The following is a 16,770-nucleotide window of genomic DNA, read 5'->3' as shown; positions in this document are numbered from 1 at the left end:
CAGCGGGCCCGGCTCACGCAGGCGCGCGGCGCCGGCGGCGGCCCTTCCCCCCGGGAAGTCACCATAGAGAGGCAGGGCAGGAAGAGCGCGCCCGCCCTCCCCGGCGCAACCACATCCGGGACCATAGAGATGCCAACTAGACAGGATCTTCCCCGCCAGAGAGGTGCCTCGGAGGCCGCTCCCCCCCCACCCCGCTGCCGTATTCCAGCTAAAGGCTCGCCGCGCGCAGCTCTACCGCATTCCGCCGGCGCGCCGCGCCCCCGCTGTCACGGAAACGCACGACCCAGCTCCCTCCCCCAGAGCCGAGTCGACACCCACCGCCTGAGCCAGCGCTCCGGGCCTCGCCGCCCGCCCGCTCGTCCTGGGCTTCAGCAAGTCTGCGGGACCCTCCGGCGGCCCCAGCACCCACGCAGGCTTCGGGCACGCCGCTCCCACCCGCGCCGAGTGTCGGTAGCCGGGCGGACGCGCTGCACAGACGCGCCCCGCGGTCGCCTTCCCCTGCCCCGCCCCGCGCACCCCCGGACCACCCAGCGCCCTGCCCGGCAAGGCCGCTCTCGGGGCGCCGCGCCCCAACCCGCAGCTGCAGGCGGGCGGCGGCCGTGGCAGAGGACGCCTGGGCTTACGGAGGGGACCCGCGGGGCGTTCGGTAGTTTCACTGTTGACCTTTTTTCGAAGGAATAACAATAATAAAAAGACGTTTAAGGGCAGCGAGGGTGTTGCGAGGGTCGCCTGGTACGGCAGGTTAAGGTGCGCTTACGGGAGGTGAGGCAGGAGGGGTAAGGCGGCAGCGTCGCACAGGCAGGGCTGCGCAGAGACCGGCGGGCGCCTGAGGCGGCTGCGGCGGCGGCACGGCCCGGGAGGTCGGGAAGTGCAATCCCGGGCCTTGGAGCGGGGCGGGCTCTGAGGAGGACGGCGGAGGACCCACGGAGACCCGGCACCTGTTTCCCCGCAGGGCCGGACAGCAGCGGAGCTACCCGCTCACCCGCGGCGGAGAGGGGGATTGGGCTTGCCGTCGTTATTCACCTGAGAGCTGCGCCGGGGCGTCGCCGGGGAGGGGAGGAGGCGAGCGCGGAGCTGCAGAGGCGGGCCGGGGCGGGAAGGGGCCGCGGCGCCTCAGGCACGGGGCTGGCGGTCCCGCGGCCGCGCCTCGGCCTGGGGAGGAAGGGGAGAGGCGGCCGGGGCGGGAAGCACCCGGACCTGTCTGGGGCTCTTTTTTGAGGAGATAGGACATACTTGAGCTTTTGGGGGGAACGACAGACAGAAAAAAACAGAAATAGGGTGGGCACTTTGAAATCATGGGGGGAATCCTCTCCAGAGCAGTGGTGGGACCTCAAAACTCTTCAGGAAGGCAGGTGCCAGCACCTGTGTTTCCCACTGCATCTCTCAGAGGAAAAAACAAGTTGTTATAGTCCCCTCTGCCTCTTAAGGAAGCAAGGCCAAAAGTGACAGGCAAAAGAAAGGGCAAAGGGGCTTCAAGTCCCCGGAGCAGCAGTAACAAGATAGGCCCCGTGCAAGGTCTAGTAGGCTACCGCTCCTCCTAGGCAAGCACCACAGGTAGCACCTCAACCCAACAGATTACTTTTGTGCTCCTACAGCAAATACTCACAGCTGGTAACAAGGGAAGTACCACTCCCTTGGAAATCCTTGGCCAGAGAAGTCCTCCATTTGGTAACTGCACCTTCAAAGGTCCTGCAGCATTGTGGGGGTCCTTGCTTTTAAAGGCAGGCAAGTGGGGCATGCCCAGAGAGAGAGGCCTCACCCACCACGTGGAAATGGGGAAGGAATAGCCATCCTCTTTTAATGTTTTTTTTTTTCTTTAAAATTGTGGGCATTTCAGAAAGAAAGGTTTAAACTGGGAATCTTCATCCAAATAAAAAGTTGATGTATTTCGTTGTGTTATGACTTCTCGTTAGGACTTTGCAATATAAAGCCTTCTGGGCTTTGCTTTAGTAAAGAAATAAACAATCAAATGAAGTTTGTGATTTTTTCCCCTGTTCTTGTCATCTTGTAACTGTACTTCTGAGGTCAGACATGCAACACTGGGCATTTTACATGTAACAAGCAAGTCTGATCTCACCCCTTTTGACTTGAGTAGCTGGCAAATACTTGGGATCTCAGAGGCTGGAGAAGAAACAAATCTGATATTGGGGTTTTTTGCCTTGCCTATCGATAGCAGGCATGCTGCCTCATCCAGCTACAGCTGTGCCAGCTAAAGGACCAGTGCTCTCAGCTGCTTGCAAAAATGCCCAGTAAAGGTTGCCAGGATTACCTATCCTTTGGATATGTCAGCTGAACTGCTTGTGGGAGCACTTTGTAGGCTACTTCGGTCAAAACAACCCATTAGCAAAGATGAACTAATTAAGCTTTTTGGTTAACTAAAGCTTTTTAATTAAGCTTTTTGCTGTAACTAAGTGGTAGGGTTTCTGTTCTCCACTGTGATCCAGGTCATCTTAAACATGTGGGGTCTGATCACCGTGCCTGCTGAGTGAACATACATCCCGGGTGCTATAGAGGGTCTCTGTGCAAGGAGACTATGCAACTTACATGCAGCATATACCAGGGATCCTCTTTCAGACTATGGGTCTGGGTAGGTGGCTCATCCATCCACCTTGCACTTCTGTTGTACTTTAGTTAAACTGATGCAGCAAGCAGACTATCCCAAAGAGTACTTGAGTAGTCAGCAGCCACAGGGAGGGTAGATACTGTGTCTTCAAAAGTAACAAAAAAAATGAATCTTGGTATTGTTCTACCCATCTTAAATTGGTGACTTCAAACACTGTGAGAAGGGATCAGCAGTGATTTCACTTAACATCTACAGAGTTATTGTTACCCTGGATAATGTGATATGAAGTGAATTGTGGAAGCACAGCAGCACTCTATGCCTTGCAAGTAAGGAAGGGGTGGATGCAGTGTGAATCCATAAAGCAGAAATCATCCAGGAGCTCATTCTGCACTAGGACAAAATGAGAGATATATCTGCCTTTACTAGTGAGGATTTTAGGTTTAAGGAAACACTCAGAAATCCATAGAGTGTTTGTGCTCATTTTCAACAAAGTGTTCATTGTTTACCTGGGATGTTGTATGGCAGTGTCACTCTTGAATAGACTCCTATGATTTAATTAATGCAAAACCTGCAAAACAGTACCAGATGTTAAACAAGCTAAGCAAAATGAAGACTGGCACTGAGATTGTAACACAAGATTGGCTTATGGTGTACTCATTTCAGTGGGATAGTTGGTAATTATGCCAGGGCTTCCAAAGGATAACAGGTTGTTCTGCACTAAGTAAAACCACTTGATTCACTGCAGTTGCATTGCTTTCCACGTCTAGGACTTGCTAGACAGGCATATTAATCTTCTACATGTATTTTTTAAAAAAACAAATTTCCAGATAATATTTTGGATTTTAAATCACTCCTGTAAGATGGAGTTTAGAGCTGAATGAGGATTTTGAAGTTCTGTATTGTATTTTCCAGAAATGCTCAATCCTGAGGAATACCTCAATGAACTAAAGAATTAAAAATGTGATTAGCAGGGATATGTATTACACAGTTCGCACATAGCTGATAATGAAACAGCTTTGAGCCAAGCATCTGAAAGTCAAGGCAATAATTCACAGAAAAGTGCATGCTCCCCATGGCAACTAGTTTCATGTTAGAAAGTCATTCTGATTTGGGTGAGGTAATCTGGAGTCCGTAGAGGGCTGTCAGCAATCCACAGGGAAGAAGCAGGGACTAAACAGCAGATAGGGGGTTATAAAATCCAGGAATTTTAAGAGCAGGGTTGCTGAAAGGACTAGGAGTGAAGGAACACATTTTGAGTGCACACTTGCAAGAGTGCAGTCCCATGTTACAATTACTACAGCAGATCTGTGAAATCATCTGGTTCAGAAAATAAAATCCCACATCATTTCACTGATTCATTTTCCAGCAAGGCCTCCCAAACAACTGAATGATCACAACTGAAAGAGAGTTAAACTGTGGCTGGATGTTGGGAATGACTGGCCAGAGCCTTTCTGCTCCTGGCTCTCTAAGGTGACCCTTATGAAGGAGGGAACTTTACCAAATAAGATTCTGTGAGGAAAGAGTGAGTCACATTACATAAATGTGAAGCTGAGTTCTTTTTCTTTTGCAGAGTACTTTTCAGTAGTAACAAAGCCTCTAGCTCAATTTATAGTATATCTATCTCAGCTATGGAGAGGATACTCCAGGCATTTTGGATGTCAGAATGAAGAGAGCAGTATCTTTTCTGCCTTAGAAGGTTGTCAGCTCTGAGTGCTATGCCAGTTTTGGGGTGGTAGCAAGAGAATACATATGAAACAGGAGCTAAGTGAGAGGAATCCGGCTGTTTTGTTCTCACTGTTAGTCATTGAAAGAGAAAGGAAACAATCTTCACTGGATTCATTATTTTAGAAGCAGCACGTACAACTTTCAGCTAAACAAGTCCTCACTGAGGCAGTGTACAAATAAATAACGCATGTAGACTTTGTTCCAAAGAGTTTACAATTAAAATGTCATGTAAAGAACAAGTCAGGCTTTTCAATACTCCTTACTTGAGGTTTGCATGGACTGCAACACTGCCCCTTGTTCCAGTGTGCTATGGTGACCCAGACTTGATGGCTGAGAGAGGCGGCCTTCTTGGTTTTTAAGTACATCAGCAACAGAGAACTAGACCTGTCTGTATCCTTGACTGTTTTTGACAGCTGACCTTTCAATACCATCCCTCATTAGGAATAATCCCTGTATATAACTGCACCCTTTCAAAGGTCTGAATGCTTAGGAAATGTCACACATCTCTCGTATAATTAACACAATTCTAGGTCATTAGTTTTAGCTCTCATTTCCAGTTTGATCTGTGTTGCCCCATTTAGTTACGGATTTTAGTGGTACAGACCATTTTTTACTCCCAAGTTTAAAGCATTAGGAATATTGTGCACTAACATAAGCCAGGCAATTGTTTTCAAGGAGGCTGTGACCACAGGCAAAGGATCTAATCTTGCAAACATTTATGACAAGGTATACTGTGAGCAGTGCTAAAAACACATGGTTGTGAACTCTGCATACTTTGGTGTGTGGTCCTTGCAGAACTAGACTTACACAGTGCTATTTGCAGTACTGAGAAAATCTTAAGGCATTCATTCAGGAACAAGATCCTGTTGCTGAAATGCAGAACGTAGTGATCTGATTTCCCCACCAAACTGACATCTCCATGGGGGCTCAGGTCTAGTATGATATTTTAAAAACCTTAGATGTTTAACACCTTGAGGAAAAGTATCTAGTAGTTAAGTTCAAAGGTCTGTCAGGACTGAGCCCTACCACAAAAAACAAAAAAAAGGGCTGTGACTACAATTCCGTTGAGCATCATTTTAGCACAGTGAATTTAGATCACCGAGCCTGCAAACTAATACTACCATAAACGTTCTTAGTTAGCAATAACACTCTATGTTTACCTAGACTGCTCATCAAATGCTGATACAGTGTCTTCAAGAGCATGCCTTTGCCATAAACCAGGAATCATCTTTCCTCTTCAGTGCCAGATATGTGAGATTTTCTGGACTAGCCCTAGCATTAATATATCCCTGTACAAATGCCAGCCAGCTGTGATATTGAATATGACTTGCGAAAGTCATATTCATGATCATATTCATGATCTAAGAAAAGTAAACACCTACTATTTTTCTTATCACTATCACTTTGCCATCAAGAAAATGATGGAGCTTTGTATATTGAATGCCAGCACACAAAACCTAATAAAGCAGTAAATTTTAACATCAGTAGGGCTACTGAAAATGCTAAGCCTGAAATTGTTAAAAATATTTTTTTTATATAACAGGTCTGGTTGTGAGAAGCAAAGAGAGTGTTCCTATTGACTCTAAAGTCATTACAAGACTGTCTTGGCCAGGGCTATCTACCATGGTAGATAGGGTGGCCTAAGCTCCAGCCAGCCTTCCTCTGTCCTTTATTTATGTTTCTTCAAGGAAAAGAATAGCAAATGATTTGAGGAAACAGGTGATCTACTTCTGTGTCATTAATTTCCTATGGAGTAGTGAGATATACTTGTTTTTACATATGGCTGCTATGCAGGGTCTTCAGGGGACCCCAGTATGGGGGCCAAGAGATGGCGAGTCCAACACCCAGACTCATCCTCCCTATTTCTAAACATTTGTATAGGTCCCCAAGAAAAAACTTCTCTAAAGGGCAAGTTAGCTCACTTGAAATCAGTCTCGCAAGCCCATCTGCGCTACCTACAGAAGGAGAGCACAGGCAACACACAAGCAAGGGGCATTCTCTTAGGAAAGAGTGAGAGGGAAAGTTTTGGGGCTAGATATTATGGATGCAAAACATTTACAGGGACTCAAGGGGAAACTGGGCAAGTGCTTGGCTGAGAGATCTGGTAAGGTACAGTCAGACAGAGCATGCCATTGCTCAGGGAGGTTTCAGGGATTCTCATCCATCGTTTCAAAGTTGAGGCCACTGAGATAGAGCTTGTACAGCTGCTTTTGCTCTGATGGGAATGAGCTTTCGAATGTTCTTATGTAAGTTCCTGTGCTCATCTCCAATTCCCATCTGCAGCTCACAAATCAGACACTCTCTGCAGTTCCAGAAATTATGAACAAGGAAACCGTCAATTTATAACTTGTTCCCAAGTGCTGAGAAACAACACTGTCTGTAAAAAAACAAACAACACAACTAACTGTGCAAAAAGTAAACCAATGCCCATCACTACGTTCTCCTTTTCAAAAGAACAACTAGCAAGGCCACAGATACTACTTTACCTCTTGCGCCAACGAATGCTGAAAGCTGAAATAGACATTTAATAGTTACGCACATAACCAATATGTAGCTGTTGGTTTCCCTGTGCTGTTTCATTACTTTTGTAATTAAAATACTGAATTACTTCCTCAAATCAATATATAGGAAGAAGAACGGTACTTCTATTTGCAATATAGTTGTGCTCTTTGGCAGTTCACTCCAGAGGCTGTTGTTTCTTTGGAAACGCTACTTTGGCAAGAACACCTTTGCACCCCGTTAATAGCAGTTTGCACTTTCAATACAAATCCTTCTGGGCAAAATCTCATCACAGAGTACAACTAACAATTAATTAAGATGTTCAGAGACATGATATTTGGCAGACTCCTGCACACTGCAAGCTTCTCCTGAACACACTCCCAGTTGTGCTGCAGTCCTAGAATTAACCTACACTGCTTGTGGATCAAACATGCTGTATAGCTGTATTAAGATAATTCAGCCTGTGGTGCTTTGCTTGGGTATGCTTATGCTTGCTGTGGTTTAAACAGTGCCAAAACCTCCCTGGGCACTGCACTGGGGTAAGCTCTATTTGCCATTGCTCTGCTAGGGGCTAGAAGGCTTTCCAGATTATTGACAGTCACTGGAAGACTCTCCTTCCATGTAACCTCCATGTTGCCCACTGCCAGACTGGTCTATGTAAATGACATACCTATGTAGAGACTTCTGTTACCCTCTGGATATGACCATCAAGATACTGAAAATCTAAAGATGGCTAACATATCCCAATATTCCTGGTTTAAATGTCACTAAACTCATAGGGGCAGAGAGTTATCTAGAAATCAACCTTACCTGAAACCAGGTTAACAAAGAAACAAACAGAAGTATTTATTACCACATCCAAACCAGAAATGTAATTACACTGGTTCTTAATAGAACAGAAGCGAGAAATTAAAAAAAAAAAAAAAATTTACCTGCTTCTGCTTTGATCCAAAAGGCTTTTACTTTCCTTTTTCTATCCAGCTAATCAATTAGACACTTACCTAATCCACAGGCTCTGTCCATCTGCCTGCCAGAAACCTCAGGTTGTGTTCACAGACACTGCGAGTTTTCTCTTTCTTTTTTGTTCAAATCCACACTTTGGGATCCACCAGAGGAGTAGAAGCAAGCTGGCAGAGAGTGGACACAAATGAAACAGAAGGAAAGGAAGAGATGAGGGTAAACAGGCAATACAGGATCTCACATTTCTCAGCCTGGGATCCTCACTTGCTCAGGCAGTAACCCTATGTTGTTAGTGAAGGCGTATCTTTTGGATGAAATGAAAGGGGAGTCACTGTAACGAAGCAGAGATCTGAGCCATTTTCTCCCTTCCCTGAGAATATTTTGGCTATTTGGCTGTTTTGGCTCCACCTAACCCTTTTGGGTTTGTTTGGGTTTTTCATAGGACCAACAAGAGTTCTTCCTTTGCTTCTTTCATCCACTAATTAGACCCATTTTGAATCCCTGATATTCAGCCTCAACCCTTTCCTGTTTTCAGGCAGGATATCAGCATGGTCCTTAGCCTACAGCAGTAAATATTTTTGTGGGAGCTCATTCAATTGCATGGACTTTACTTTGCACTTTTTCTACCCACATTTATTGTCACATGCAATGAGAGTGTTTTATAAGTTTTTTGTTTACTTTTCTAAAGTTAATATGTAGTTGATAAAGATTTGTTAGTCCTCCCCCATGGTGATTACAACCTTATCACAAATTCCTCTCTCAGACTTGTGCTCTGTTTGCTCACTGTGTCACTACTACTAATAAAATCACTTCTATGGCTGATAAAATATAAGCAAAAAGAAAAAAGGATTATTGGGGTTTTTCCTTTTAATTTTTTGCCAAGTCATATTGGATTTGTATTCTTAAAATAAGAAAAAAAAGAGTGTTGTAATGCACATGGGGAGCTATGAAAACAGGACTCTGTCTTTGCATTCTCCAAACACATTCTCTTTGCTTCATAAGCTAAGTTCATATTAAATATTTAGGAATAATCTAATTGATCTGATTTTATGCTGCCCTGAACCTACAGGTGCTATGTGTATATATACAGCATGACTGTAAAATGTTGCCAAGACTGAGCATCAGGTAATGGGCGCTCTGGAATTCTGTCCACTACATTTAGGGGCAAGAGAAGTCCACTAGGAAAAACAGATGGAACTTGAAAGAGTCTTTCCTCCTGAATTCAGTGAGAACTGAATTGGGCTTAGGACTACTTGCAGATTAAATCTTTTAATTGAATTTTATTATGAATTATTTTCTTGATATATGACCAGCATAGAAGCTTTCAAACATTTCACAAAAAATTGAAGAAATTGTCACAGGGTATATAAGAGCAAATGGTAGAAAGAGTGAACAAGTTTTCAGTGACAATGTTGTTGTGAACAGTCCTTCCTCTATCCCAGCTCCTGGTCATGCATTCACCGTCCTAATCCTGCCTGCTTGTTATGCCATCTCAGCTGTTTGTGTGGCAATGCAATGAATCAGACCGAGAAAGTGATACGGATGAAAAATAACTTAATTTTTTGCCATGTTACTTTACAGCCCTAGCAGTTCTGTTGGTTTCACAGCACATGAAGCGGGGGGATGCAGACACATGAATGAATAGCTGGAAGCAGGAGTTCCCTACTTCAGTTTACAAAGTGCTGCTTGTGAATGCTGAACCAGCTCCTAAATAGTAGTACACAAGAGTTTAGCCTTAAAAAAACAAGTCTCCCTTATCTTGGGCAAACAGAATAACAGGGAGTGGTTGGAAAGGCTAAGGTTCAATTTACTGCTCTGTGTTTAAGGTGTGCTAAACTGGGAGACAGTCCCTTAGGAAATGCTGCAGCCAGGCACAGCCAGTAGGACTGGGGCTAATCACAGGCAGTGCAAAAGGGGAGAAACTTCTTAAGTGTATTATTTATTAAGGCCATATGTTAAGTATATTTACTAAGAAATGTTTGTCTATTTATAAATACCAACAGGCAACATTTAGCACCACGGATAGATAGGAATGAGGAATGAGGAAAATGAGAAAAAAATTATGAGGTGTATATTTACTATGCAGAAATACCACCTTCTAGTTATGCAGTGTTGCATCCTACACATATCCTGAGCTATTTTCCAGACAGCACTGAAAGCTTATGTTGCTGAGTTATTCTATACAGTTTTTTATGCTATGCTCATCACTGTGGTGTCCCAATCCTGCACGGCATTAAGTAATGGCTATAAGCGCAGCCATTACATAATGGCTATGTCTGAATTGTGGGACAGTGGAACACCTCTCATTTCTCAGTTCCAGGGGTATAACTCATTTTATCCTGACTCAATGTTAAGAGCTAATCATACAATCATGCCTCCACTTCTCCATGCAACGGTAAGCCAAATAAAGACTGAAAGGGACCTGGTCCCCAATCTAAATGGTTGGAGTGTCTCATGGGAAGTACCTGTCATGCAGTCAAGATATAGCCAGTGCAGCTAGTATTTGTCATGTTCAACCACCAGGAAAGAAGCACATACTACCAACAAGGTTTTTTGTTTATTTGTTTTGTATTTGAACACAAATTTGCTCAGCCGTTGCTGAGGAAGAAACGTGGAGCACCAGGCGGCAAGGGGTGTGAGGTGCTGGAACCTCTGGGGTGAAGACTGCAATCAGGCAACTCCTGCAGGATGGATTTTTCTCTGATCAGGGACAGTTCCCAAGTAGTTATTAACCACGATCTTTACTGTGAACATTTTATGTGGCCTTTACCAGCAAGAAGTCTAGGAAAACCTTGAAGATAAAGAACAAGAACTTGAATCCGAATCAATTTCCAAAGTAGCCAGTGTAGGCTGTGGAGACCTTATCTGTTGTTCCTCCATGTCTGTAAGTGTCCTTGAGTATCAATGCTCACGTACTTTAAATGCTATAGTCCAGCCATGAGCTTGCAGTAAGCGGGTAAATTAGGCTTGCCATTGCTTGCCAGGATGGGCTAATAACCTAGCTTAGATAATAGAAAGTTTGTGCTGTCAAATGAGTGTTTGAGAGGAATCCAAAGATTGTTCTAAAATACAGGTTGGATAGATTATAGGGAAGTGGGATCTTCAAAGAAAGAAGATTGAATATAGGGTTGTGAAGCCTTCAAAAGGCCTTTATCTGCCTCCTGGCATCACTTCAGCCTTGCTTACATTCTGTGTACCTAATTGTTGTTATTCCTCAAACCCAGGTTATCCAAGCACCAAGCCTTACTGGTGGCAGTGGCATGGTCATCTCTTCAGGACAGAAACAATTGCGCACCATCTCTGTGTTGCCTGACCGTGTAGTCTAGCCAGTTCTGACAGTGGCTGAATCCAGACTTTTAACAAGCCAAGATGAAATGGTCCTCGTGAAACACTAAATTCAGATGTATCACATCTGCTGGGTGCTAGAAAGCTTTCCAGCTTGCTGACAGGCTCTGTTTCACTAAATCTCTAAAATAAGCAAACACAAAACAAAACAAAAAGCAATCTGTGGCTGTCTGAAATTCTTTAAAGTCAAATCATTTTGAGTAGAGATTAAATTGCACTTCTTAATGCTGAGTGCTGAGCACTGTCCCGTATAGACAGAAAATCCATTTGCAGTCTACCCTTTGAAAATATCACACATCTTCTCTCGAAAAACTATTTACACATTGTGGGGACATGGGCAAAAAAGTAAGGAAAACTCACACTGATTTTCTGAATAATTAAAATTTGCATATTTTGAAGCAAACCAAAGAGATACATTCCCAACTTAGCAGATAACTTTTTGTTGGAAGTGGAGCACAAATTATTAATTTCTATAGGAACCTGAATACGATTTGGCAATAGTCCTGCCACATCAGTTAGTAGAAGTGGATTTCAAAATTTTTTCATTCTGCAAAGTGCTGTGTGTGCCCTCTATTGGTAACATATGGACTGCATTTTGTAATCTTAATTTTAAAGCTTGTTTTAGAAATGCAATGACAGTCAATGAAGCATTCATATTCTAAAGTACACAGAGGCAGCGTTTTGAAATAGTCAACACTTTATTATAGACTGGTTTTCACATTATTATTATCTTGATTACCTTAATCTAGATTAAACACTGGTTAAAATAACATGGGTACTGATTATTCTAGCAAAGTAATGTCTCTTGCATTTCTGTTTAAAAAGCAAAGTCAAAAAGCTCTTTACTGTGCCCTGCCTCTCTGGAAAAAGGCAGCCACTCATAAAATACCCGAGCAGCTGGACACGTTGCTTCGTTCAACAGAGAAAGCGCTGGCTTTTGTGCTGTGCACCTCAAAAATGCAGCTCATGTGCAAGAGGGCAAAGATTACAATATCATACCTATAGATTACAATATCATGTACGTCTTTCTGCCTCCTAAATTATGGGCTGTGTCAGGAGCCAGCTCAACCCCAACATTACTCCAGTCAGCTTGTATGCTGCTTTGTCTTCCAGGGGTGCTTTCATGGCTGCCAGTGGATGGTGCTCAAGATCAGCATAGTCAGGAGCACTGTCCCAGGGCTGCCTGGGCATTACAGCTTCTGGTTTTGCCTTCTGTAAAGGACTGCACCTAAATGTCACACCGGGCATTTCATCCCTGCCCGAGTTGGGAGGGGTACCCGCTCAAAGGTCTTTGCCTTTGAAGGTGGTGAGTGAAAAATCCTAGTGTTCAATCACTGGCACCCTCCCAGGAAGGTCCACGCCAGTGGGCCAGGGGTGGTAAATAGCCAGCCCTGATCTCTGGTCTGGAAGCAGCTATCTAGAACTGTGCTGGGGAGGGACGAGCCGAGGGAGCTGATAAAAGCTAAGCCACTGAGAACACCAAATGGGGAAAACCCAAGAGACTCGCTTAGCCTAGTTCTGAAGAATAATGGAAGGAAGAATATCTTGATAAAAGAAAACAATAGGATGACCTTATCAGTGTGATGTCTTTAAACTAAGCCTTACCCAGCATAAAGGACAAAGACTCCTTTTAGCATTATCTGTGGTGAAATATGGGCATGATTTTTCTATTTAGTAGTAAGTTTTCACTTGTTTCTTGGCACAATAATGAACTCATTTGTTTGACTTTTTGAAGGAAAAAGTCTAGAAATGTTAAATTTCTTTGTGTATATTTATCACTAACAGAAAAGATTAAAGAGAAATTTGGAGTAAGATAGCTCAGGTTTTATGAAATGTTGCTTTGCAAAGCAAACCCTTTCGAATTAGCTGTTCTCTTTCATGCTGTTCACATTAAAGTTGTAATTCAAATGAAAGTTGATTGGACTTCCTACACTGCCTCAGTCTTCACATATTTATTTTTATAGCTTTTACAAGAATGTTTAAATCTACCTATTATTTAAAAAATATTTTAAAATAATTTTAATATTAAAAAGAATTTTTAAAACCACCTATTATTTTAAAATTATTTTATTTTATCACACAAATATACCTTGTACTCTCTTGTTATTTATGGTATCTCTTATTTAGAGTAGTCACATGCTAATCACATTAATTATATTTGAAACGGTAGAGTTCCATAAAATGACAAAACTAATAAAAATGCTCAAATAAGGGAATAGTGAAGGAGGCAGAATCCTTACACTAGTGCCAGCTATTGCTTAAGGAAACCACAGAGACATTCAAAGAGATGTGTACCTCTGAATACCAGAAAAGCAATTTGCCAAAACCCCAATGTGGCTAAATGATGAATACTTAACAACAGCTAAGCCAAAGTGCAGTCCTTTTGAATTCTGGGATCCAGCTCCAAAACTAACTACTGAAAACAGCCTCAGGAATAGTAAACTACAGCAGACAGAGGATAAGAAAGGAATTAGAAGGGTTGGTATGGCCCTAAATGCATCTGTGGCTTTCCTGTATCACCAGAGGTTAAAGGGAATAATCAAAGAAGATTTAGGCAGTCCTAGGAAGGACAATGTTGTCTTCTCCGCTTCAGTTCTAAACTGGAGAACATGATGGGAAGACAACTACCCCTGACCTAGTCTTTCCTAGTAGTGAAAATAAAGCATTCTCTCAGACTGAAGAGTAGCTATAAAATAAATCCAAGCAATCCTATAATTTTAAGAGCATATGAGTCATCGCATCCAGGCAGCATACCCAAGAACTCTGAAAGCACTTACAGATGAAGCGGTTAGGCTGTTAGCAAAAATATGCAGCTTTTGTGTGAGTCCTGGAGGGTAAAAAAGGTGCACCTGTATTTAAATTATAACTCTACAGTGCCATCTCCAGGCATTCTCAACGAGAGGGGTTTACTCAAGACATTGGATTGAAAAGAATAGCTCAGTAGACTCTCAGCCAAATGCCTCGATATCTCCTAGAAGCCACCATTGGGCCCCTAACTAACACCCACAATCTCTACACTCTAAAACTCTACAAATATCCAAACTTTTAGGTCCAGATATTCTCGTGTATACTTCCTAGACCCAGCTGCAGTGAGAGACTCCAGTGTGTGCTCACCCAGTCACTCCCTGGGCACGCTGCTGTCCACAGAAAGGAAACTCGGGTACAACCGCAGGAAGGGAGCCAGGACATGCTCTAACGAAGTTCCCAGTCTGGGTGAGGATGTTGGAGCATGCTGCAATACACACCTACAGCTCAACTTAGGCAAAGCCTGAATGATCCAGTCAGTAGAAGAACATAGAACCACTCTGTTTAGATTACATAAAACAGATACACAGATAATGCAGAGACCCTGCATCCACTCAATTTGTCAACCACACTACAATAAAAAACCTTACTGATTATGGTAGGAAAGGATCTGACCGGCAAAGTTTCTGCAAAGAGACATCATTTCTTGCTGAGCTGGTATAAAATACTGTCTTGATTTTGTCAAAATAACAACAAGGGAGAATTGATGGCAATTATTCTTTGACATTTAAAATTCCTTAAGTATTACGCTTCATGAAAGATTGCTAAAAAAACTAAGAAACATCCCTTTATCTCTCAAGGAAATCTGTTTAGCTGCTTAGTGGTCCAAACATGCAAGAGGTAGCATCTTCACTGTGGAGTACCCATTGTGTTATGATGCAAGTGTTGTGGAAAAGCCATTTACCTGTAGTTACTGTTCTCCTAGTACCCTGACACAGGAAATCCCAATTGCGAATAGGGATTGTCTTCCAGATAGATCATGTGAAAGCATCATAGCATCCCCACAGACTGGTATTCGTAAGCTATCATATAGTGATGCTTGGAGGGCCTTTCCAAAAAGTGATTTTGACACCTCTGGCCTCTATATCACAGAATCACAGAATCATTAAGGTTGGAAAAGACCTGTAAGATCATCAAGTCCAACCATCAACCCAACACTACCATGCCCACTAAACCATGTCCCGCAATGCCACATCTACACTTTTTTTTTAACACCTCCAGTGAGGGTGACTCCACCACCTCCCTGGGCAGCCTGTTCCAATGCTTGACCACTCTCTCCGTAAAGAAATTTTTCCTAATATCCAGCCTGAACCTCCCCTGGTGCAATTTGAGGCCATTTCCTCTTGTCCTGTCGCTAGTCACTTGGGAGAAGAGACCAACACCCACCTCACCACAACCCCCTTTCAGGTAATCTGGGAAAGAAGCCAGGCACTTTTCCCAGAAAAGTAATTTAGTTACATATCATATAACTTTTATTCTTCCTTACTTAACTTTTAAGGTATTCCAAACTCCAGAGCTTATTTACTAAATAACTCATAGTGAAATCACATTAAGAACCATATTAATTTCAAATGATGTGAAGAGCTACAGTGGACATTATATTGGGCATCACACATTCAAATTATTTCTATTAAGCCTGAACATATTAAACATGCTTTTGATACTTAGCTGCTGATTTTGTTATTCTTTCTTTAACTTGTCTAGACAGTTTCTGAAACAATTAATTATTCAGTGACTTTCAGTTCTATCATACAGCTAATCCATATTTCTCTAATAAAAAGGTCATTTATTTTCAACAGTAAATGCTGGATTCACTATACAAATAGATTAGGAGTCTCAGTATATGATCTAGTTCACAAAACTCACATGGCATTGAAAGCATGACTACAATATATAAAGCCAAGATGATAATTGTACACACTATCATACAGCTATACAGAGATGGGTAGATAGATAATCATATTGGTATGAGATCACAGAATCACAGAATCACTAAGATTGGAAAAGACCTGTAAGATCATCAAGTCCAACCATCAGCGAACAAACACCACCATGCCCACTAAACCATGTCCCACAATGCCTCGTCCACACATTCCTTGAACACCTCCAGTGAGTGTGACTCCACCACTTCCCTGGGCAGTTTATTCCACCACTCTCTCAGTAAAGAAATTTTTCCTAATATCCAGTCTAAACCTCCCCTGATGTAACGTTACTGCCTTCAATGACATTTTCTTCCAAGACATTTAAAATCAGTCCCCAAAAGTAGCTGTAAAAAACCCAGTTTAGTCTGATTCACATACTATCAACGGTTTTTCAGACTGCAAGAAAGACAGCTTATTCAGAGCACCATTTTACCAGAACCTCAATACATCTTTACACAGTGTGATCACATTCCATTAAATGATACTACTTCATGAAGTTGGTTATAATAATGCTCCGCCATTTGGACAAGATCTCAAAATTAAATCACAGAATCATTAAGGGTGGAAAAGACCTGTAAGATCATCAAGTCCAACCATCAACCCAACACCACCATGCCCACTAAACCATATCCTGAAGTGCCGCGTCCACATGATTTTTGAATGCCCCCAGTGAGGGTGACTCCACCACCTCCCTGGGCAGCCTGTTCCAATGCTTCACCACTCTCTCCGTAAAGAAATTTTTCCTACTATCGAGCCTAAACCTCCCCTGGCGCAACTTGAGGCCATTTCCTCTTGTCCTGTCGCTAGTCACTTGGGAGAAGAGACCAACACCCACCTCTCTGCAACCCCCTTTCAGGTAGTTGTAGGGAGCGATGAGGTCTCCCCTCAGCCTCCTCTTCTCCAGGCTGAACAACCCCAGTTCCCTCAGCCGCTCCTCATAAGACTTGTGCT

Source organism: Gavia stellata, chromosome 9 (assembly GCF_030936135.1).
Source record: "Gavia stellata isolate bGavSte3 chromosome 9, bGavSte3.hap2, whole genome shotgun sequence".
NCBI classification, from domain to species: Eukaryota; Metazoa; Chordata; class Aves; order Gaviiformes; family Gaviidae; genus Gavia; species Gavia stellata.
The sequence above is the reverse complement of the archived record's forward strand: the minus strand, read 5'-3'. Positions refer to the sequence as shown.